The sequence below is a fragment of the Leptodactylus fuscus genome, chromosome 9 (assembly GCF_031893055.1).
Source record: "Leptodactylus fuscus isolate aLepFus1 chromosome 9, aLepFus1.hap2, whole genome shotgun sequence".
Classification (NCBI taxonomy): domain Eukaryota; kingdom Metazoa; phylum Chordata; class Amphibia; order Anura; family Leptodactylidae; genus Leptodactylus; species Leptodactylus fuscus.
In genome coordinates, this window is record NC_134273.1 from 6,980,909 (window position 1) to 7,006,338 (window position 25,430).

Here is a 25,430-nt window from a genome sequence, read left to right on the forward strand (position 1 = left end):
CCAGAAGAGATGTATCCACCAAGAGTCTTAAGAAGGGACTCTTACTTTCTAATTCTTACCAATCAATTCCCAGTCTTGCCAAATTTCCATTGAGTACAATCTATAGATTGCCGAGAAGAGCGTTGGCCAATTAGAGCATTGGTTAATAAGAGCATTGGCCAAGTAAAGTTCATCTGAAAACTACCTAAAGCTGGCCATATACTTTAGGTAGCTTTCAGATGAACTTCACTTGGCCAACGCTCTTCGTGGCCAACGCTCTTCGTGGCCAACGCTCTTCTTGGCCAACGCTCTTCTTGGCCAACGCTCTTCTTGGCCAACGCTCTTCTTGGCCAACGCTCTTCTTGGCCAACGCTCTTCTTGGCCAACGCTCTTCTTGGCCAACGCTCTTCATGGCCAACGCTCTTCATGGCCATCTATAGATTGTACTCAATGGAAATTCGGCAAGATTGGTTAACCGATTTGGTAATCAAGCAACAGTCCCTTCTTAAGACTCTTGGTGGATACATCTCTTCCAGTGCATCATGGGTCATGACCATGCTTGGTACTTTAATAATTCAGCACAACTAAATTTGGAAAGACCGGTTAACCTCTTGGTTGAAAACACATAGAAATTGGAGGTGTTGGCTATAGATTTGTCAAACTATATCTCAGCTCACTCCCCTTCCTAGCCCACTTCCAGTCCGTCTTGGGTCAACACCATCTCAGCCACAATTCATTATAGGTTTGGCAAAATTGGGTCAATGAAATCAGAAAGTGTTTTCGCAGCTATTGCAATTTTGTAGCCATCCCTCGTTCCTTATTCCATCAACATCTATGGTTGGGGTTGAACATTGGTTGTCACAAAAGTTTATTGAGAACCCACTCCGTCATCTACTCTGGCCCGTACGTCCAATGAGTCTCGAAGTCAACTTGGAGTAGACGTAGTTGTTTATTGTCCTAGATTTGGTGGTTGGTAAGAGGAGACCTTTCCATTATTTTTCACTTTCCCCTTCTACGACATCGCAGACCCTGTGAGCGCTGCCTTCAGCATGTTCTATAGAAAACAATAAGCTTTCAGAATTTTTTTTTTTTTTCCGTCCGCGTCCCATTGGATGTTGTCTTATGGCCTCGTTGAGCATGAACAATGGATTCTGTATTTTGTAGGTCTGCTTCGATTGTTTCATGTATGTGCCACCCTGCCCCCCCCCCCCCCCTCGATACATAGAAGACAAACATTGTTTACTGAACATGGTGTCCTTGCCAGGTTTATTTCATCATATTTTATTTCCTGCTGTATGGATTTAACTAATTTGTTGACTTGAGGCCCGTAATCCCTCCCCTGTACAATGGATTCTTGCTGAAGGGGAAACTAACTTGCAAGGTTTCTTTTTTTTTTTTCTTCCTCTTGCATAGTGTGCGGTGTTGGCACCCTTTGTGAACCTCGGAACACCTGGCATAAAAAATACATCAGCAGCAGCAGCAGGTCCTAACACGTGGGCATCTCTATACAAAAAAATGAGAAAAATTTTTGAAAAAATGCCATGTCTAAAAAAAAAATACCCCTCTGGCAAACCCAGTCCATTCCAAGCGAGTCCTGCTCCTGGAATGCGTGGACCTCCTCCGTTGAGGCATGGTGCAACTTTTTGTGCCCTTTAATTAGAGAAGTGGTGACAGTTCCCGATCTACTAAATTAGGAAATGTATACAAAATGTTACAATTTTTTGAGGTTCGGACGTTTTGTGCTTCTGAGCCACCTCTGGCTCCTGATGAATCCAAAAAACTTTGCCGATCCTATTGAATGGGTGACAAAGACCCCAACGCTGCACCTGGAGCTCAAACTAAAAAGCTGGAAATTTTATGAATTTTGAACAAAACTTTTTTTTTTGGGGGGGGGGGGGTTGTTTCCAAAAATCAATGCCTGCAGCCTGACCCCGAAGGGTTAATCATCTGGCAGACGCGATTTGTGACGGAACCCAAGGCTTAGGAAGCCCGATTGTTAATAAAACAAATACGTGTGACAGAAATATCCTCCTTCCCGGTGCCAGCGTCTTGAGCTTGGGACTACCCGTTAACCATTTCGTCTTCATTTTTTTTTGGGAATTGGGTCTATATATAACTGTAGAGACGAGACGGCGAGCGCACCGAGCTTAGAGTGCAGCTGTGTGAGGCTGCCAGATACATTCTCAAAATGGTTGCCAAGCTGTAAGATGGCTGCCAAAGTCTGCGCTGAAAGAGAGAAAGGGGAACGTCCGTTTCAAAATGGTGACCGAGTTCTCTGGGTCTGTCTGTCGCATCCACTGAGATTCGGCACTTGGCACCGAAAATTGAGGAAAAAAAAAAAAAAAAACTTGGCACAAACGTTTACAGTGTCATCCGGAGACTTAGAGCAGTAACTGTGTTCGATTTGCTTCAGCGTCCTTCTTGGCAGCAGGACACTCAGGAACACACCGGGAGAGACGGAGAGGGGTGAAGTCGTCGCCGTCGCCGCCGTGCGAAAGGGGACGGAACCTTGTGGAACGTTACCTGATGTATGAAGTGTCGGAGCAGAAGCGTCTCGCTGTCAGCACCTGCCGCGCTGCGCCCATAGAGCCCAAGAAGTGACAAAAAGCAGAGCTCGAGGAGTCCGACACATCTTATACTAAATCCATTTTTTAAAAAAATGTTAAATTTTTAACATTTTTTGGTTGTTAAAATGTTACGGGACGGAGCAGAAATATTTGGGTCCAAGTTTAGTGAAGTCTAATTGTTCTGCGCCCCCTCCAAGGGCTCTGGAGCGCGGCTTGTGCTCATTAGCAGATCTCCGGGGGACAATGGGAAAGGGACAATTTAAAGGGAAATAGATTTTTTTTTTTCTAAATATATATTTTAAAATTTTGAAATAAATTTACCGATTTTTGGGCAATGCATTGGGACGAAAAAATCCGGACACAATATAAAATATGGTTTATATAAAATTTTGGTTTATTCTTAAAATATGACGTTCTCTTTTATTACTTCTCAATTCAGTTCACCATCTCTAGCAAATACATCACAGCAATAAGCTGATCACAAGGCGTCTTCCTGCTTGGATCACCGGTGATCAGATCTATTATATAAGCAAGTGTTACATTTCCCTACAGTGCCACCGGTGGAGAAATGGGGTATTACACAGCTCTCATTGAAGCCAGGTCATTGTATATGTAATGCCTGGACATCTCGGGTCCTCCAGGGGCCCTCTGTGCTGCCCATCTCCACTCGCTAATAGATGAGGGTCTGACTTGGGGTCTGGCTCTATGAATTCCTTATAATGCAGTGTAATGTCCCCTTTCAGTCTATTAGTAATGTGTGACTGCGGGATGGACGAGCGCTCCGTGTTCTAGATCTTTCTGTGACATGCCCAGTATAATGTCCATTTTTAGTTGTACAGGTTAACCTTCCCAGTGCGGAGGAATTATACCGCTAAAACAATTGGCTTCTCCAAATCCCGTATAGCCAGATAACAGGGCATTTAGAGGTCACTGGAACAGATGGCCCTGACGCCGCCGGTTATATAACCAATCCTCTGATTCGTGTACGGAGACGCTCTTGTGTGGTGAGAGGCCAAGGTAAGAGTCATCCAGGCGCTCTACTTTCTGGGCAGATTACAAGGACTACAAGTAGAGGATTTTACCTCCGACTGTATGAGGGATGACAAGCTGCGGGATAGGTGTGCGCTGTATAGTATAGGTGTGCGCTATATAGTATAGGTGTGCGCTATATAGTATAGGTGTGCGCTGTATAGTATAAGTGTGCGCTATATAGTATAGGTGTGCGCTGTATAGTATAAGTGTGCGCTATATAGTATAGGTGTGCGCTATATAGTATAGGTGTGCGCTGTATAGTATAAGTGTGCGCTATATAGTATAGGTGTGCGCTGTATAGTATAAGTGTGCGCTATATAGTATAGGTGTGCGCTATATAGTATAGGTGTGCGTTATATAGTATAAGTGTGCGCTATATAGTATAAGTGTGCGCTGTATAGTATAGGTGTGCGCTGTATAGTATAGGTGTGCGCTATATAGTATAAGTGTGCGCTGTATAGTATAGGTGTGCGCTGTATAGTATAGGTGTGCGCTGTATAGTATAGGTGTGCGCTATATAGTAGAGGTGTGCGCTGTATAGTATAGGTGTGCGCTGTATAGTATAGGTGTGCGCTGTATAGTATAGGTGTGCGCTGTATAGTATAGGTGTGCGCTATATAGTAGAGGTGTGCGCTGTATAGTATAAGTGTGCGCTGTATAGTATAGGTGTGTGCTGTATAGTATAAGTGTGCGCTATATAGTATAGGTGTGCGCTGTATAGTATAGGTGTGCGCTGTATAGTATAGGTGTATGCTATATAGTATAGGTGTGCGCTGTATAGTATAAGTGTGCGTTATATAGTATAGGTGTGCGCTATATAGTATAGGTGTGCGCTGTATAGTATAGGTGTGCGCTATATAGTATAAGTGTGCGTTATATAGTATAGGTGTGCGCTGTATAGTATAGGTGTGCGCTGTATAGTGTAAGTGTGCGCTATATAGTATAGGTGTGTGCTGTATAGTATAAGTGTGCGCTATATAGTATAGGTGTGCGCTGTATAGTATAGGTGTGCGCTGTATAGTATAGGTGTGCGCTGTATAGTATAGGTGTGCGCTATATAGTATAGGTGTGCGCTGTATAGTATAGGTGTGCGCTATATAGTATAGGTGTGCGCTATATAGTATAGGTGTGCGCTATATAGTATAGGTGTGCGCTGTATAGTATAAGTGTGCGCTATATAGTATAGGTGTGCGCTGTATAGTATAGGTGTGCGCTGTATAGTATAGGTGTGCGCTGTATAGTATAGGTGTGCGCTGTATAGTATAGGTGTGCGCTGTATAGTATAGGTGTGCGCTGTATAGTATAGGTGTGCGCTGTATAGTATAGGTGTGCGCTATATAGTATAGGTGTGCGCTGTATAGTATAGGTGTGCGCTATATAGTATAGGTGTGCGCTGTATAGTATAAGTGTGCGCTATATAGTATAGGTGTGCGCTGTATAGTATAGGTGTGCGCTGTATAGTATAGGTGTGCGCTGTATAGTATAAGTGTGCGCTATATAGTATAGGTGTGCGCTGTATAGTATAGGTGTGCGCTGTATAGTATAGGTGTGCGCTGTATAGTATAGGTGTGCGCTATATAGTATAGGTGTGCGCTGTATAGTATAGGTGTGCGCTATATAGTATAGGTGTGCGCTATATAGTATAGGTGTGCGCTATATAGTATAGGTGTGCGCTGTATAGTATAAGTGTGCGCTATATAGTATAGGTGTGCGCTGTATAGTATAGGTGTGCGCTATATAGTATAGGTGTGCGCTGTATAGTATAGGTGTGCGCTGTATAGTATAGGTGTGCGCTATATAGTATAGGTGTGCGCTATATAGTATAGGTGTGCGCTATATAGTATAGGTGTGCGCTATATAGTATAGGTGTGCGCTATATAGTATAGGTGTGCGCTGTATAGTATAGGTGTATGCTATATAGTATAGGTGTCTGCTGTATAGTAGAGGTGTGCGCTATATAGTATAGGTGTGCTGTATATAGCATAGGCGTGCGTTATATAGTAACCACCGTGCCATATTGTGGCCGCACCCCGATGAGCCCTCTGTCACCACTGTGCCATATTGTCGCCGCACCCCGATGAGCCCTCTGTCACCGTTGTGCCATATTGTGGCCGCACCCCGATGAGCCCTTTGTCACCACTGTGCCATATTGTCGCCGCACCCCGATGAGCCCTCTGTCACCGCTGTGCCATATTGTAGCTGCACCCCGATGAGCCCTCTGTCACCACTGTGCCATATTGTCGCCGCACCCCGATGAGCCCTCTGTCACCGCTGTGCCATATTGTGGCCGCACCCCGATGAGCCCTTTGTCACCACTGTGCCATATTGTGGCCGCACCCCGATGAGCCCTCTGTCACCGCTGTGCCATATTGTAGCCGCACCCCGATGAGCCCTCTGTCACCGCTGTGCCATATTGTGTCCGCACCCCGATGAGCCCTCTGTCACCGCTGTGCCATATTGTGGCCGCACCCCGATGAGCCCTCTGTCACCGCTGTGCCATATTGTAGCTGCACCCCGATGAGCCCTCTGTCACCGCTGTGCCATATTGTGGCCGCACCCCGATGAGCCCTCTGTCACCGCTGTGCCATATTGTCGCCGCACCCCGATGAGCCCTCTGTCACCGCTGTGCCATATTGTCGCCGCACCCCGATGAGCCCTCTGTCACCGCTGTGCCATATTGTGGCCGCACCCCGATGAGCCCTCTGTCACCGCTGTGCCATATTGTGTCCGCACCCCGATGAGCCCTCTGTCACCGCTGTGCCATATTGTGTCCGCACCCCGATGAGCCCTCTGTCACCGCTGTGCCATATTGTAGCTGCACCCCGATGAGCCCTCTGTCACCGCTGTGCCATATTGTGTCCGCACCCCGATGAGCCCTCTGTCACCGCTGTGCCATATTGTAGCTGCACCCCGATGAGCCCTCTGTCACCGCTGTGCCATTTGGAGCCGCACCCCGATGAGCCCTCTGTCACCACTGTGCCATTTGGAGCCGCACCCCGATGAGCCCTCTGTCACCACTGTGCCATTTGGAGCCGCACCCCGATGAGCCCTCTGTCACCACTGTGCCATATTGTGGCCGCACCCCGATGAGCCCTCTGTCACCACTGTGCCATTTGGAGCCGCACCCCGATGAGCCCTCTGTCACCACTGTGCCATATTGCGGCCGCACCCCGATGAGCCCTCTGTCACCACTGTGCCATATTGTGGCCGCACCCCGATGAGCCCTCTGTCACCACTGTGCCATATTGCGGCCGCACCCCGATGAGCCCTCTGTCACCACTGTGCCATATTGTGGCCGCACCCCGATGAGCCCTCTGTCACCACTGTGCCATATTGCGGCCGCACCCCGATGAGCCCTCTGTAACCACTGTGCCATATTGTGGCCGTACCCCGATAAGCCCTCTGTCACCACTGTGCCATATTGTGGCCGCACCCTGATGAGCCCTCTGTCACCGCTGTGCCATATTGTGTCCGCACCCCGATGAGCCCTCTGTCACCACTGTGCCATATTGTGGCCGCACCCCGATGAGCCCTCTGTCACCACTGTGCCATATTGCGGCCGCACCCCGATGAGCCCTCTGTAACCACTGTGCCATATTGTGGCCGTACCCCGATAAGCCCTCTGTCACCACTGTGCCATATTGTGGCCGCACCCTGATGAGCCCTCTGTCACCGCTGTGCCATATTGTGTCCGCACCCCGATGAGCCCTTTGTAACAGCCGTGCCAGATGAAGTGGCTGTAAATGGAGATGCAGTAAATGTCTCGCGCTGTCTCCACCGTCCACGGTGCAACCCCAGCTGTTTATCGGATTATTTTTATTTTTCGTCCTATATCCGACACCCAAACAGCTGGGATTCAAATTTTTTTTTTTTTTTTTAATAGCTGATTTAATCCATGTGCCAACAAGTCAGTTTACTAAATGTGTTTTCTTGATGACTGTTCAGATAATAATTGTGGTGTTTTGTGGCTTGGCAGACACTCGGGGTCTCCTCGGAGGCCACTTGCCAAAGCCTTTGAAGGGGTTGAGGTGGATTCACTGCCAGAATGAGTCACCACTTTCTCGCTCTCTATTTTATTTAGTATCCTTCTGCCAAAACCTTAGACACGTTCTATTTTCATTCTTCTCAAGGCTTTTCCTCTCCACATTGTGGCTTCTCTTCACAGCCAGGCGCAGATTTTTTGCCAGAATAGGTGAGAGAAGGCGGCTTGAACTCAAAAAGGCCGGAGCCAAGATGGAGATGAGGCCATGTCGTACACGTTGTTTCTGTCTTGCCTTCCAGGACGTCTTCCTCGCTCCTAATGTTTGCTTTTACGTGAAGTGTATTGAAGATTTTATTCATTGAAGACCAGGAACGTTTGGAAACGGGAGCAAAAACTTCTTGGAACTGCTCAACTAATAATAGTAACTGGCCGTGAAGCCTTGGAGGAATCTGGAACTTCTCTCTTCCCTAGATAGACTGAGTATGGCCACTTAAAGGGGATGTCTATAGGCTTTTATTTTTCAAAGCAAGGTCTCTTCCATGTAAGTGGTCTCTTATTAAAGGACCATTTAATGTATTGGCTGAACTGACCGCCATATCCTTGTTTAGTTGGAATCGGGAGACGTCTTCAGAGCAGTTCTTGACACTCAAGGAGGCCATACCTAGTGGTCCATTTCTATTGACCTCTGTGGTAGGTTGACATAGATGTGACATTAGTTGGGTTCCTGTACCTTAATATATTTCCAAAAAGTTTGCGTCTGTGACTTTGTTGCTGCTGTTATCACAGTTGGGGCAGATGAATGTAACTTTTCATCAGTTCTTCTCCATTGACGACTCGTTAGGCGCATGAAGCGATACTTTGTTGCAGTGTTTGTCGGCAGATACTGCTCTGTATTGTGCGGCTTTCCTGTGTCTGCCTCGACGCTTTGTTCTCCGGTTATATTCCTGTCCATCTGTATCCTGTCCAAAGGCTCAGCTGTTATCCCCTCCGCATAATGACTTGTTTGATGTTCGGGATAAATATCAACACTCGCTGGATATCTGCGGGGAAAGATGACATCAGCGACTGGGATTTATTTATTATAGGGTTCTTAATAGAAAGATGGGAGAGAGAGATAGATATGGGATAGACTGAAAGATATTAGAGGAATATATAGACAAGGGATGGCTAGATAGATAGATAGATAGATAGATAGATAGATAGATAGGAGATAGATAGATAGATAGATAGATAGATAGATAGATAGATAGGAGATAGATGGATAGATAGATAGATAGATAGATAGATAGATAGATAGATAGGAGATAGATAGATAGATAGGAGATAGATAGATAGATAGATAGATAGATAGATAGATAGGAGATAGAGAGAGATAGATAGATAGGAGATAGATAGATAGATAGATAGATAGATAGATAGATAGATAGATAGATAGATAGATAGATAGATATGAGATTGGTAGCTGGATAGATGTGAGATTGATAGATAAAGTAGATAGATAAGATGGATGGATATTGGATAGATTAGATACAAGATAGATATTGGATAAATAAATAGATATTTTGTTTCCTAACCATCTAGATACTTCTGCTATTGTTTCTTAGGCCCAGTATAGCGTCTTATAGACAGGACACGACTACTCTCCTTAGTGTTTAGCCTGGATTTTATTTAGTCGGGGTCTATCAGTTTAGTGCGGAGTGCTCCTTTAGTGCCCCCATAGACTTGTGTGCGGATCTTCCCCGTTGCGATCTCCCTCCATTGGTCACTATTAATCTCTTGACCCTTTCAGTTTTGCGCTTTCTATAACGTTGCAGCACTACAGACCGGATTCGTTTTGCCGCACTCCCTCTTGATGGACGGGTCCTGCTGTTTAACGTCAACTCCATGAAAACGCTCGGCTCACATTTTTCTATTTATGAAAGGGCGACTTCCCCCTGAAATTGTAGAGCGCTCTGCGAAACAATGCGAGCACAAGATCCGGCACATAGAGCTGACACTGCAACATTCAGGCCTCAAAGAAACTGTGGGAAACATCAGATTTATTACCCTGCGGATGATCGGTGTGAGGGGGGCTTTTATTTTTTTTCCACTAGTAAACCCCTTTCAGGCTCTGGAAAGATTTTGGCTGCGTCCCAGCAAAGCAGAAGGATTCAGTGTCCCAGGCTTCCCCCGGGATCTGGGGAATATACAGCCCTTGGGCCTCTGGATTCTCCGGCTCTTCTGCTGCACTTTGGGAACCAGGCTGTCAGACACATGACATGTTTGGGGTCACCTGCTGGTCGGGGGGCGCTCCCGCCAGTTGTTGACATAATGGGACCCCCCTGGCTTGTTAATTACAATTCACAGTGTGCAAACCAGACGATCCCTCCTCCGGATTAGCATGGAGTGGAATCGCTCTACAATGATCCTCTATGGGAAAAAGGCTCTGCCTTTCTGCCGAGCTCCTCGCACCGCGCCGCAGCCCCTCTCCAATATTAGGCCATTAGATTAACACTATAAGGCAGTTCTATGACGTGACCCGTTTTATGCAGTTTTAGGAATGTTCCATGGATACAATGTGTATAGATTTTGCCTTCCAATTCAATTTTCAGGATCTCTGCTTGCTGTAAAACCAAAGACCAAACTTTACCAATGGACTGAAGTATGCGGAAGGCAAAAGGGGCGATGTCCAAAGGGCCTCAACCACCTGCCGCCGTCCAACCCGTTCCAATCACAGAGTTCAATGGGGATCGCCTATAGGCATTGTATACATTGTAACGAGTCCTCCGCTGTGTGAGCAGGACCAGACAGGATGGATTTTCAGCCTGCACCTGCACCTGGTTTGTCTTAGGCCTCATTCACAACACTGTACTTTCTATCTGCAATACCTTTCAATGGGATTTTGCAGCAATGTATGGATGGGATTATCCGGCGTATTCCTATTAAAGTTTGTTACAATGTATCAGTTAATTGTATCAGCCTAGAATTGAGACTGTTTGGTTTACAAGGGATTATCTAGATTGGATACAATTGTAGCAAAACTTCAGCTCAGACATTTTAGGGCCCTAAGTACCTGCCGGATCAGGGCCCAACTGAGGAACGGTCAGGAACATGAGGCCGTAGTGAGCTCAGGTGAGGGGTTCCCTCCAGTCTAGACAATCCTCTGTGAGCGAAACGGTCCATATAACCGTCCTCTAAGTGCGGCCTTGTGACTACTCCTGATCACAGACAACAGGCGGACATCTGGAGACTTGCAGAATTTTGGGATAACCCTGTAATGTGCTATAGGGGACTATTCTTATATGTGGAGATGATAGGAAGGAGGAGCAGGAGGAGGACGCGGTCGCTACGTGTCGGTATGTGCACTGCGTGGAGGTGAAGCAGACACACAATCTCCTCCACGTCTCCCTTGTATTATTCGGGCTGAGACATCTATTGACGGGGTCACCGTTGCTGTGACTCCCAGTTTTCCCCTTGTCTCGTCTCAAGTCAAAACTACATTCATCGGAGCGGTCACATAGTCGTGCGGAGTGTCTGGGAGACACAAAGGAGACTCCGCGGGATAAGAGTCTCCAAGTGAAGGACGTTTTCTTGGTGTCCTCACAAGGTGCCCAGGCCTCACCAGAGAGGAATCTACTTGAGACGTCTGTGTGAAAATCCTCACCGCGACTAAGTGGAAGCGTCTGCAGAAACCACAACAGTGTCCTATCTCCAGTGCCCATTGGAACGCCGCGTAACTCGCTCCATGTGTGCAAATACAAATATGGTTTGAGCAAACATTTCAATGAACCGACGTCGAGCTCCTGAATGGCAGCAACTTCTCCATTCAGGCCCCGGCTCTTTATCAGTTATGTAAGGGAAGATTTTATGGAGCAATTATCCAAATAAAGGTCCATGGGGGGAGGGGGCACCGGCCGGTCTGAATGGGGCTCTTATGTCCTGAGATGTCTCCGAGCAGGAAAAGTTCTGCAGGTTTCCATTCAAGGGATCTGCTTGGGCTAGAAAAGTGAAAACGCGCAGCGGAGACAATACACAATGTTTAATACCGCAGACTGACTTTCACTAATTGTAAGTTCTGAGAGCCGGGACGGGGCCTTGTATGTCCCCTCAACATGGCGTCAGAGGCTTTGTAAAGAGGAAGAATCTCATCCGGTACCAGGGATTCCTGTGATCAAAGGTGGAAGAAGAAGAGAAATCCATTGTGATCCCACAAAGCTAATAGATTGTGTAGGAAATGTGATTATTATTGTAGAAATATTTACATGGGATGTGAACCCTGACCAACATCATATCATAGTTCTATATAAATTCACTGCACATAAAAGATACAATCACTGTGTACATACATTACATTACTTATCCTGTATTATACTCCAGAGCTGCGCTCACTATTCTGCTGGTACAGTCACTGTGTATATACATTACATTACTTATCCTGTATTATACTCCAGAGCTGCGCTCACTATTCTGCTGGTACAGTCACTGTGTACATACATTACATTACTTATCCTGTATTATACTCCAGAGCTGCGCTCACTATTCTGCTGGTACAGTCAGTGTGTACATACATTACATTACTTATCCTGTATTATACTCCAGAGCTGCGCTCACTATTCTGCTGGTACAGTCATTGTGTACATACATTACATTACTTATCCTGTATTATACTCCAGAGCTGCGCTCACTATTCTGCTGGTACAGTCACTGTGTACATACATTACATTACTTATCCTGTATTATACTCCAGAGCTGCGCTCACTATTCTGCTGGTGCAGTCACTGTGTACATACATTACATTACTTATCCTGTATTATACTCCAGAGCTGCGCTCACTATTCTGCTGGTACAGTCACTGCGTACATACATTACATTACTTATCCTGTATTATACTCCAGAGCTGCGCTCACTATTCTGCTGGTACAGTCACTGCGTACATACATTACATTACTTATCCTGTATTATACTCCAGAGCTGCGCTCACTATTCTGCTGGTACAGTCACTGTGTACATACATTACATTACTTACCCTGTATTATACTCCAGAGCTGCGCTCACTATTCTGCTGGTGCAGTCACTGTGTACATACATTACATTACTTATCCTGTATTATACTCCAGAGCTGCGCTCACTATTCTGCTGGTGCAGTCACTGTGTACATACATTACATTACTTATCCTGTATTATACTCCAGAGCTGCGCTCACTATTCTGCTGGTACAGTCACTGTGTACATACATTACATTACTTACCCTGTATTATACTCCAGAGCTGCGCTCACTATTCTGCTGGTGCAGTCACTGTGTACATACATTACATTACTTATCCTGTATTATACTCCAGAGCTGCGCTCACTATTCTGCTGGTGCAGTCACTGTGTACATACATTACATTACTTATCCTGTATTATACCCCAGAGCTGCGCTCACTATTCTGCTGGTACAGTCACTGTGTACATACATTACATTACTTATCCTGTATTATACTCCAGAGCTGCGCTCACTATTCTGCTGGTGCAGTCACTGTGTACATACATTACATTACTTATCCTGTATTATACCCCAGAGCTGCGCTCACTATTCTGCTGGTACAGTCACTGTGTACATACATTACATTACTTATCCTGTATTATACTCCAGAGCTGCGCTCACTATTCTGCTGGTGCAGTCACTGTGTACATACATACATTACTTATCCTGTATTATACTCCAGAGCTGCGCTCACTATTCTGCTGGTGCAGTCACTGTGTACATACATACATTACTTATCCTGTATTATACTCCAGAGCTGCGCTCACTATTCTGCTGGTACAGTCACTGTGTACATACATTACATTACTTATCCTGTATTATACTCCAGAGCTGCGCTCACTATTCTGCTGGTGCAGTCACTGTGTACATACATTACATTACTTATCCTGTATTATACTCCAGAGCTGCGCTCACTATTCTGCTGGTACAGTCACTGTGTACATACATTACATTACTTATCCAGTATTATACTCCAGAGCTGCGCTCACTATTCTGCTGGTACAGTCACTGTGTACATACATTACATTACTTATCCTGTATTATACTCCAGAGTTGCGCTCACTATTCTGCTGGTACAGTCACTGTGTACATACATTACATTACTTATCCTGTATTATACTCCAGAGCTGCGCTCCCTATTCTGCTGGTACAGTCACTGTGCACATACATTACATTACTTATCCTGTATTATACCCCAGAGCTGCGCTCACTATTCTGCTGGTACAGTCACTGTGTACATACATTACATTACTTATCCTGTATTATACTCCAGAGCTGCGCTCACTATTCTGCTGGTACAGTCACTGTGTACATACATTACATTACTTATCCTGTATTATACTCCAGAGCTGCGCTCACTATTCTGCTGGTGCAGTCACTGTGTACATACATTACATTACTTATCCTGTATTATACTGCAGAGCTGCGCTCACTATTCTGCTGGTACAGTCACTGTGTACATACATTACATTACTTATCCTGTATTATACTCCAGAGCTGCGCTCACTATTCTGCTGGTGCAGTCACTGTGCACATACATTACATTACTTATCCTGTATTATACTCCAGAGCTGCGCTCACTATTCTGCCGGTACAGTCACTGTGTACGCAATGTAATGTATGTACACAGTGATTGTATCTTTTATGTGCAGTGATTGTATATAGAACTATGATATGATGAGCTTTCACATCCCATGTAAATATCTCTACAATAATAATAATCACACTTCCTATGTACTGATGGAGGAGACTTTGATTTCCTGACATGACAGGAGTCACAGCGATGAGAGATACAGGACAGGCGGCGTCCCAGCGCACATCATCTCAGTAAATCATCCAATAACCACTTTGGTGTTGTCCTAAATTTCTCCACCGCACTGGGGCCGCTTCTTTTCTAGTGATTATTATAGTCAGTAAAAAGAATCACAGCCACATAAATCCAATAGAAGAGCTGAAGGAAAAAAAAAAGAAAAAAGATTGGGATGATGTCTGGGAATTGTTGACTCTGCAAAACCAAGACACCGCTCAGCACTGCGGCGATTTTACTGAATTACTCTGCCAGTGTGCTGGAGAGCCCCGTAAATCGCCAGGTTAACTTCTTGAAAAGGACTCGCTCCGAAAAATTTTGGGTCAGGTGAGCAAAAACCTTACATTGTGACCATGAAAAATATATATTGGAACATAAATTAGGATGAAAGAGATTTCTAGATGGTGTTTATTGAAATTTGGGTAAAGCCGTGAGTGGACTTACAAGCTAACTAGTGTTTGGTTGTTGTTTCCTCCTCTTGGGCGGGACTTTGGTAACGTGTTCTTTGTCTACCGTTAGGTGGACACAATGTATTTAGTCTTTCCTGACTGCTCATGGGCGGGGTTTAGGTAATTAGAGACCCTTCATTTCTCCTTGGCTGACCTCTGCTAACTAGCCTGGCCTGTCTCTTCTTGGGTAGGACTTTGTCATCTCGTCTTCCTCAGGTCTTCTCATAGATGATCCTTTTTGGGATTCACGTTCTCTGGATGTTCTTTGATAATTTGTCTTCCTAACTTCTCCTAAGTAGGCCTTTAGGAGCTAGTCTTAGGATGGGTCTTTTCATGATAAATCTTCTCCAGACCCTTTTGGTCAAGCATTTAATAAGTGATCTTGATGACTTCTCATAAGTGGGCCTTTAGGAAATAGTTCACTCTTGGGTGATCCTTTCGTAGAGTTCTACTGATCCTCTTGGGCAAGCCTTTGGTATTTAGCCTTCTCTTGGGTGAGAATTTGGCAGCGAATCTTTCACAGGTCCTCAGGGGTGGACCTTTTTGGATTATTTGCTCTGGTTACTTTTAAGCAGTTCTTTGACAACTCATCCTCCCTAATTCTCTTATGTAGCCCTTTAAGAAATAGTCTTCCCAGATCCTCTTGAGTTGTTTGTTGGTGAATGGTCTTCTCTGGCTCCTCTTGGGTGGTTCTCTTTTGGCTAGTCAGTCCTGGATCATTATTTTTTTTAAGTCCTATCCATTAATAACAATTGGGACTGCATTGCATGATAGTAGGGCAACTTGATCCTTGGTTTCCTATCGGTCTCAGTTGTTGCTTGTGGAGGGGGATGTTTTGTTCAGGTTCACATCGCCCATAAGTCATGGAGCTTGGGGCCATCCTGATAAAGACCTTCATGCCTCCATGAAAGTTGCTTCGCCACCAAAGTTTGGACGCTCTATGTCATGTAAATTCGCTCTACAGTCCATGCGCGGAGTAGCATTTGCCCCCAACGAGCAAAGGATACCATATCAAGGTGTGAACTCGGAATGTGCCAAATCTAGAATCACTTAGGCCTTACTCGCATGTTACATTTTTGCAGCAAATTCCGTAAATTGCTCCATGACTTTTTGCATTGTCTCACAATATTGGAGCAAAAGTCAGCACTCTATGGTGCCCTGCGAATAAAGCCTTCGTAACTGTATCCTCATTATGAAGTAATAGGAGCGGAGGAGCCCCAGTATAATCTGCTCTTTGTCTATCATGTAGCAGGAGGAGTTCACTTCGCCAATAAACCTCATTTTTTTGAATTGTTTTAATTTCTCAGATTTTTCTCATTTTAAAGCCTGCATATTTATTGCCGTTGGACTCCTCTACCGCAGAAATCTCGCTATTTTCAGCACGGTTTTGATGGTCTCTTTTACAGTTTCTGCCTGCGTCGATGAGAGAGTGTGAAAATATGATCTCTCCTCTCATATCTCCTGACAGTTATTTCAGAAATTATACAAATCCTTAAAATGTTGGCTCTAAATTGACTGGATTAAAGATGGGAAAGTGCTTTAAGTAGTAGTGTGGGAAGCAATTTACAATTATTACACTTCCCCTCAATTAATTTGAAGGAACGGATCTGCGCATATGTCCAAGAATTCCGCTCTCCTCGCTTTGAAATTGAAATTGTCCCATGAATTTAAATCACGGTATAAAATGTGGGGCCACCGAGCATAAATCACATCTTCCTGCAAGTCTATGAAAGGACAATGAAATGGGATTGATATCCTGCAGATTCAGGGCGGTGTTCTCCTGGAAGACTCATCATTCTCTATATAATGCGGCAGCTCCCAACCTGTGGTGCAGAACTACAACACCCAGCAATCCCAGACCACTCTAGGAGTTGTTATTCCTCAATAGGCATCCGTTGGTGACTATTGCTACAATGTATCTGTAATTAAAATGTACATAATGTGCACAAGTATCTCATATCTTTCACATTTAGACTTTCCAGGCTCCTCATGGGCGTGTCTTTGACCATCATACTCCACCCCCTCTTACACTATTACATCTAACTCCTAGGCCAATTATAAGGGCAGGGACTGTTCAAAGTGTACGGTGACCCTTAGGACCCTTAGGATTCCTTACTCCTCCCTTATCTGCTGACATGGTTTCTATGTAAATTGGGGGCCCTCACCTCTACGGAAAATGAGGCGCCCGAATTGTCAGATTATACAGTGGGTTTAATATAGAGATGATTTTGCCATTTTTTTTCTAAGACACTTGTGTGAATAAGGCCTTATCCTGGCGATCTGGATTTCCTCGCTCCTATAGCTCATCTCTCTATATTACTGATATCATTCCGATAGTCCGGCATCTGATGGGCGCTTGAGCGGTACGCTACATGGTGTGTATATTGCTGATCTGCAGGTGTGCGGTATACGGCTGCTGCTCTCTTACACCAGACTACTAAATAAATGCAGATATCCAGAAAGGAAACTGTACACAGGAGCAGCGGCTTCTCTTTCCTTCCACCATGGCTGTTAGGGAGACACTCGACTCAAGAGCTAAAAGTACGCAAAGTAATTGATACATCAGCGGTTGTCAGCTGTAACAAGGAGACGGCCGTGCACTTTTGAACTCCTTCTTTCCTTTCTTCCTTCTGGAAACAGATTTGCTGCGGGCTCGGCTCATCCCTCTCGTACAGTCGCCCATTGAGAGGATTTTCCACTTTTACATCAATAAACTTTAATCACGAAAAATTCTGCAACTTCCTGCTGTACTTTGTATGGAGAGTCCTCGAGATCTCTGCTTGCTTGTAATGAATGGAAAGATTCCTGGTATGCTGGTCACAGCTGAGGGATTGTTACAGTTGTATCCAGCCTCGGTGATCCCTAACTCTAGGTACTCGCTGATACATTGTAACAAACTATCTGGACAGGAGAGAGATTTGTACTGCTCGTGTCTCATCCAGGCCGGTTACAGGTACTGAAAATCCCTTTAAGACAAAGTTTGCTACAGCTTATTAACTGATGACATATCCTTAGATTCTTAGGACAGGTCAGAAATTGAAGATCAGAAGGGTCTGACTGTTGACTGCTCAATGCCATTCAAGCAAATAGGGCTGAGCTGCAATTCCAAGCATGACCACTATATAATGTACGGCGCTGTACTTGGTAAGTGGTGACTAGATCACAGGACTTATCCAAATGCAGCAAACTCTTCAAACCAGATAATCCATTATTAGAATGGACAATCCCTTTAAGTGTTAGATCTCCACCTCTGAGTCTAATAAGCAATGTTTTCACTCACTGACGGCAAGCAGAGGACCTACAAATGTTACAGAATTATATCACAAAGTCTATTAGAGGCCCCATACTGTATCCTGTGTGTATAGGGGTTCTATACTGTATCCTGTGTGTATAGGAGCTCTATACTGTATCCGGTGTATAGGAGCTCTATACTGTATCCTGTGTGTATAGGGACCTATACTGTATCCTGTGTGTATAGGGACCTATACTGTATCCTGTGTGTATAGGGGCTCCATACTGTATCCTTTGTGTATAGGGGCTCTATACTGTATCCTGTGTGTATAGGGACTCTATACTGTATCCTGTGTGTATAGGGGTTCTATACTGTATCCTGTGTGTATAGGAGCTCTATACTGTATCCGGTGTATAGGAGCTCTATACTGTATCCTGTGTGTATAGGGACCTATACTGTATCCTGTGTGTATAGGGACCTATACTGTATCCTGTGTGTATAGGGGCTCCATACTGTATCCTTTGTGTATAGGGGCTCTATACTGTATCCTGTGTGTATAGGGACTCTATACTGTATCCTGTGTGTATAGGGAATCTATACTGTATCCTGTGTGTATAGGGACTCTATACTGTATCCTGTGTGTATAGGGACTCTATACTGTATGCTGTGTGTATAGGGGCTCTATACTGTATCCGGTGTATAGGAGCTCTATACTGTATCCTGTGTGTATAGGGACCTATACTGTATCCTGTGTGTATAGGGGCTCCATACTGTATCCTTTGTGTATAGGGGCTCTATACTGTATCCTGTGTGTATAGGGACTCTATACTGTATCCTGTGTGTATAGGGGTTCTATACTGTATCCTGTGTGTATAGGAGCTCTATACTGTATCCGGTGTATAGGAGCTCTATACTGTATCCTGTGTGTATAGGGACCTATACTGTATCCTGTGTGTATAGGGGCTCCATACTGTATCCTTTGTGTATAGGGGCTCTATACTGTATCCTGTGTGTATAGGGACTCTATACTGTATCCTGTGTGTATAGGGACTCTATACTGTATCCTGTGTGTATAGGGACTCTATACTGTATCCTGTGTTTATAGGGACTCTATACTGTATCCTGTGTGTATAGGGGCTCTATACTGTATCCTGTGTGTATAGGGACTCTATACTGTATCCTGTGTGTATAGGGACTCTATACTGTATCCTTTGTGTATAGGGGCTCTATACTGTATCCTGTGTGTATAGGGACTCTACTGTATCCTGTGTGTATAGGAGCTCTATACTGTATCCTGTGTGTATAGGGGTTCTATACTGTATCCTGTGTGTATAGGAGCTCTATACTGTATCCTGTGTGTATAGGGACTCTATACTGTATCCTGTGTGTATAGGGGCTCCATACTGTATCCTGTGTGTATAGGGGCTTTGTAACCTTTGTGTATAGGGGCTCTATACTATATCCTGTGTGTATAGGGGATCCATACTGTATCCTGTGTGTATAGGAGCTCCATACTGTATCCTGTGTGTATAGGGGCTCCATACTGTATCCTGTGTGTATAGGGGTTCTATACTGTATCCTGTGTGTATAGGGGTTCTATACTGTATCCTGTGTGTATAGGGACCTATACTGTATCCTGTGTGTATAGGGGCTCTATACTGTATCCTTTGTGTATAGGGGCTCTATACTGTATCCTGTGTGTATAGGGGCTCCATACTGTATCCTGTGTGTATAGGGACTCTATACTGTATCCTGTGTGTATAGGGACTCTATACTGTATCCTGTGTGTATAGGGACTCTATACTGTATCCTGTGTGTATAGGGGCTCTATACTGTATCCTGTGTGTATAGGGGCTCTATACTGTATCCTGTGTGTATAGGGACTCTATACTGTATCCTTTGTGTATAGGGGCTCTATACTGTATCCTGTGTGTATAGGGACTCTATACTGTATCCTGTGTGTATAGGAGCTCTATACTGTATCCTGTGTGTATAGGGATTCTATACTGTATCCTGTGTGTATAGGAGCTCTATACTGTATCCTGTGTGTATAGGGACTCTATACTGTATCCTGTGTGTATAGGGGCTCCATACTGTATCCTGTGTGTATAGGGGCTTTGTAACCTTTGTGTATAGGGGCTCTATACTATATCCTGTGTGTATAGGGGATCCATACTGTATCCTGTGTGTATAGGGGCTCCATACTGTATCCTGTGTGTATAGGGACTCTATACTGTATCCTGTGTGTATAGGGACTCCATACTGTATCCTGTGTGTATAGGGGCTCCATACTGTATCCTGTGTGTATAGGAGCTCCATACTGTATCCTGTGTGTATAGGGGCTCCATACTGTATCCTGTGTGTATAGGAGCTCCATACTGTATCCTGTGTGTATAGGGGCTCCATACTGTATCCTGTGTGTATAGGAGCTCCATACTGTATCCTGTGTGTATAGGGGCTCCATACTGTATCCTGTGTGTATAGGGGCTCCATACTGTATCCTGTGTGTATAGGGACTCTATACTGTATCCTGTGTGTATAGGGACTCCATACTGTATCCTGTGTGTATAGGGGTTCTATACTGTATCCTGTGTGTATAGGGGCTCCATACTGTATCCTGTGTGTATAGGGACTCTATACTGTATCCTGTGTGTATAGGGACTCCATACTGTATCCTGTGTGTATAGGGGTTCTATACTGTGTCCTGTGTGTATAGGGGCTCCATACTGTATCCTGTGTGTATAGGAGCTCCATACTGTATCCTGTGTGTATAGGGGCTCCATACTGTATCCTGTGTGTATAGGGGCTCCATACTGTATCCTGTGTGTATAGGAGCTCCATACTGTATCCTGTGTGTATAGGGGCTCCATACTGTATCCTGTGTGTATAGGGGCTCCATACTGTATCCTGTGTGTATAGGGGCTCCATACTGTATCCTGTATATAGACTAATGATTCCATTCACATCCTGCAGTTGCTACAGAATGACCCAACAGAGTCTATGAGAAATCTGCAGAACTTTTCACCATCCAACAACCTAAACTTTATTTCCCGTTTCCTGGAATCCGTCCCCCTGCTCCATCACCCACCTGCGCGGGAACGCGGTCCAGGGTGCGCCCGTCTCCTGCCAGCCGTCCCTCACTCCCAGACAGTTGTCATTACCTTGGTCGAAAGGTCACACCTAAATTGAATGATCGGAGCGCGGTGTGTTCCTGCACGGTGCACAAAGGCGGTATTGACTTTTTTTTTTAATCCACTTTGCAGAAGGGGTGAGAGAATTAAATTAGATCTCTACGCCAAAGAAATCGAGAGCCTTTGAAAGCAAAGATAAGACGAGAGCTTGAATTTTTTTTTTCCCCCCCCTTTTTCCTCGGAGCTCTGAGCTCAGGATTTTTTTTGCAGGTGTGTCATCGGATCCATGCCTCGCATCGATCAAAAACTCCACGCCGATGCATATTTAATTAGTGAGGGGACTTTTGATGCTACCATATTGAATGTACTGTCAGGCCCTCTCTGAAAGAACCACCGCCACCCCGTACCCTCCCCCGCCTGCATCTCCGGCCTCCCCCCTCCTGGTTGTTTGGGGAGATTCTGCATTTTGTCTGAGAATCTAAAACTTCTTTTGTTTTTGGCCGCTGTTGCATAGAAAGCTACTGACAAGCATACAAACAAGCGAGGGGGTGTGTTTATTTTTGTCTAGGGAGAAGGGTTGAGTCAATTACGGCTTTTTTTTTCTCTTTCGGGATTTTATCCCCCTTTAGAAAGTCTATAAAAAGTAACAAAGGCATCCCATATTTTCCCAGCTCGCAGCACAACATCCTGGTGGTGGTTTCCCCCCCCCCCCCCCTCTTTTGTACGGACGCGGCTTTTGTCTGAATCGCTCATTATTTTTTGTTTGCTTCTTATTTGAATATGCAATGTTAAAAGAGACATCTCGCCGGACAGGGCGCACTGCGCCGACTCCACCGCCAAAGTGCAAAGTGTGTAGTGGATACATTGTATCCACTGACATTCCATCCTTGTCTAAGACCACATTCACACACATCCCTAGCCTTGGCCATCGCCATCCGTCAGCCTTCCTAACCATCGTCACATCCACCGCTCTGGGAACTTTTATTTTCTGTGCTGAAATATTTTATATTGTATCTTTATAAGGTCCGGAGCTCCAATGATACAAACCTATAGCAATACAGTTACATGGTCAGATTGGGTCTGCCTGCTGTCACCACTAGGGGGAGCTCACTGCATACAGCTCCTCCGGAGCTCACTATGTGCTTGCACTCCCCCTAGTGGTGGCTGCAGGTACACAGAATTTATTACTTTATGATTTGGAAAGCAGATTTGGAGTTTTCTACTAGAAAGTGTTTATTTCTGAGTGGTCTGTGTAGTTTTTTAACCATCACCTCAACACTCCTATCTCAAATAATACTACTGTGTGTGCACCCAACCATAGACATAGTAATCATTCCCAAAAAAGAAGTTGAAAGAGGTTTTCCAGCACCCCCACTGATCAGCTAATTGAAGACGTTGCAGTCATGTGATCGCTGTGGCCTCTTCACTGAATACCAGCACAGCGCCTTACATTGTGTAGTGGCTATTCTTGGTATTGCAGCTCAGTTCCAATAACTTGAATGGGACTGAGTTGCTGCAGTACTATGTGATTGTTAAATTTGTCATCATTGGTGCTGCGCTCATGAGTGCCTTGTCCTCTCCAAACAGCTGATCTCCAGGAGTCTGGGGTGCCGGACCTCCACCAATCACATATTGATGACCTATCCTAAGAACAGGGCGTCTGGAAGACCCCTTTAGCTGTGGTCTGAGTAGCCTGGTCGATACAATGTATCAGTGCAGGTAGGGTGTAACAAATCTTAGGAGTCTTCAGATGCGTCTTGTCGGTGGGTTCACCTTACAGAGGATGGTTTAGGGTGCGTGCAATTGTAGCAAATCCTCAGCTGTTAGAAATATCTGGTCAGGGCGGATACGTACAATGGCAGTAAGCAGAGATCTGAAAATGGCAAATCATTCTTTTATACATTGATTATCCCTTGAAGTGGTCGCTGTGGGCTATGATCAGATTTCTATTGATTTGCAAGGGCCCATGTATCAGAGTATCAGGGGCCCCATGGCTGCAGAGACACTCAGGGCCCCCAGTCTTCATAGCTGATATCGAGGTTCAGGAAGGATGAAATCTTCTCCTATAGATACATTAATTTTTTTCCTCCCCTGGCACTCGGGCTGTCCGCTCGGCCTGCAGCCATCTGGCTCTGAGTGCCCAATCGCTGTGGGTTTTGCAGCGAGCAATTAAAAATGGCCAGGAGCCACCGCTCGCCAACATGCCAAAAGTCAGCGGGCAAAATAACCCGGGAGATTTATGACGAGAGGTGACAAGTTTAAGTAACGGTCGCTGAAGGTTTACAATTCACAATCATCATTCCGGCATCACAAAACAGCAGAGCAGTAAAACCGTACGGCGCGGCGAATCCTCGTGTCCGGTCACATGACAATCCACGGGTCACGTAGCCTGATACAGGGCTGGTCTGGTGTTGGCTATACACAAAAGCAGCCATGTTTTTCCTATACTTTAAATCCTCTACCGTTTTGTGTATCCAGCTTCTGTGCTGCCCTATGTATCTCCATAGTTATAGACTACAATCTCTGTGTAGTCTGACCGGCCCCTCTTTAGGCATAAAATGATCCCCAGGTTCCCCCATATTCTCGTCTGTTGTGATCCTACAGGGCGTATATAGCTCCGACACACTGTCACGAGTTCTCAGTCAATGACGGCAAGCAGTGATCCTGCCATATAGTATCCAGCTGCGGAATGTTTCCTTCTGCCACAATGTATCTACTTCCTAGGATGATATACTGTATAGGACATGTGACATACATACAGACTGATGGATATTTCCGGATATTTCTGATTAGATCCATAAATCTCATCCGGCCGGTCACTGAGTTTCGCCGTCGCTCCTGCAGGGAAGCAAAGCCTCCTGGGAAATGGCAATGAGTTAATGCTCCGTCCACAGTGTCAATGGCAGCGGCCGAGTCCGGTGCACTAAGTAAAGCTATTGATTTCATGGAAATGCCTCCAATATGGATCGGTCATTTGCATTCATTATAGATGGGCAGATATTAATCTATTCATCGGATCACCTGTTACCCCCGTCCCCCGCCCGTGATTGACAGCGCGCTCGGCGTTACACATTAGTGCTCAGTGGGACTATGAGATCCAGACGGCTCCTTCATCATCTCAATTCATCTGAATGGCGTGGAAGCGAGCGCGTACTTACTGAGGGCGATATTTTATGTCTGACAGGAGGGGGGGGGGGCGGTTTGTTTAATTAAAGAGACAATAATCAGTATCTTTCATTTAGTCTCTATAAAATAAATGGCGCCACGTGGGGGGACTGACTGAACTGGTGGGCGTGCAGACTTTTGCAACCAATGTTTTATTGCTGCGGAGTGTCCTAAAAAAATGTAGGAGGTTTGCAAATAGGATGGATTAAATGGTTGTCTAGGGTTAGGAAACGTGGCGGCTTCCACAAACAGCGCCACCCCTGTTCACAGGTTGCTTGCGGTATTGCAGGTCTGCCTGGTTTTATTCAGTGGAGCTGATCTGTGGTGCCAAGTACATGGGCAGGTGTAGTGCCGCCATACTGGCCAATCCCATCGTCTAATACCATTATATGTAGCCAGCTTTATAGATCTCCATGGTGTCAGACTACAAATAATCCCTCTGTAGTCAGATCTGCCCTGTACATTTATAAATGTTGAGCTCACTTCTGTTTAGCATCGTACACTGCATTGTGTGATATAAGCACATTCACATATATGTCCCTGATATTTGTCCCTATATATGTCCCTGATATTCGTCCCTATTTATGTCCCTGATATTTGTCCCTATATATGTCCCTGATATTTGTCCCTATATATGTCCGATATTTGTCCCTATATATGTCCCTGATATTCGTCCCTATATATGTCCCTGATATTTGTCCCTATATATGTCCCTGATATTCGTCCCTATATTTGTCCCTATATATGGCCTGATGTTTGTCTCTATATATGTCCCTGATATTCGTCCCTATATTTGTCCCTATATATGTCCTGATGTTTGTCCCTATATCTGTCCCTATATTTGTCCCTATATATGTACCTGATATTCGTCCCTATAATTGTCCCTATATATGTCCTGATATGTGTCCCTATATATATCCCTGATATTTGTCCCTATATTTGTCCCTATATATGTCCCTGATATTCGTCCCTATATTTGTCCCTATATATGTCCTGATGTTTGTCCCTATATCTGTCCCTATATTTGTCCCTATATATGTACCTGATATTCGTCCCTATAATTGTCCCTATATATGTCCTG

The 25,430-nt window shown here is 45.0% G+C and overlaps 1 protein-coding gene across 17 annotated transcripts in view; it reads left to right on the plus strand.

Annotated features, from left to right (window-relative positions):
- Positions 1 to 25,430, plus strand: part of NFIA (nuclear factor I A) — a 338,101-nt gene that overhangs the window by 199,237 nt on the left and 113,434 nt on the right. The gene's annotated exons all lie outside the window — the stretch shown is intronic.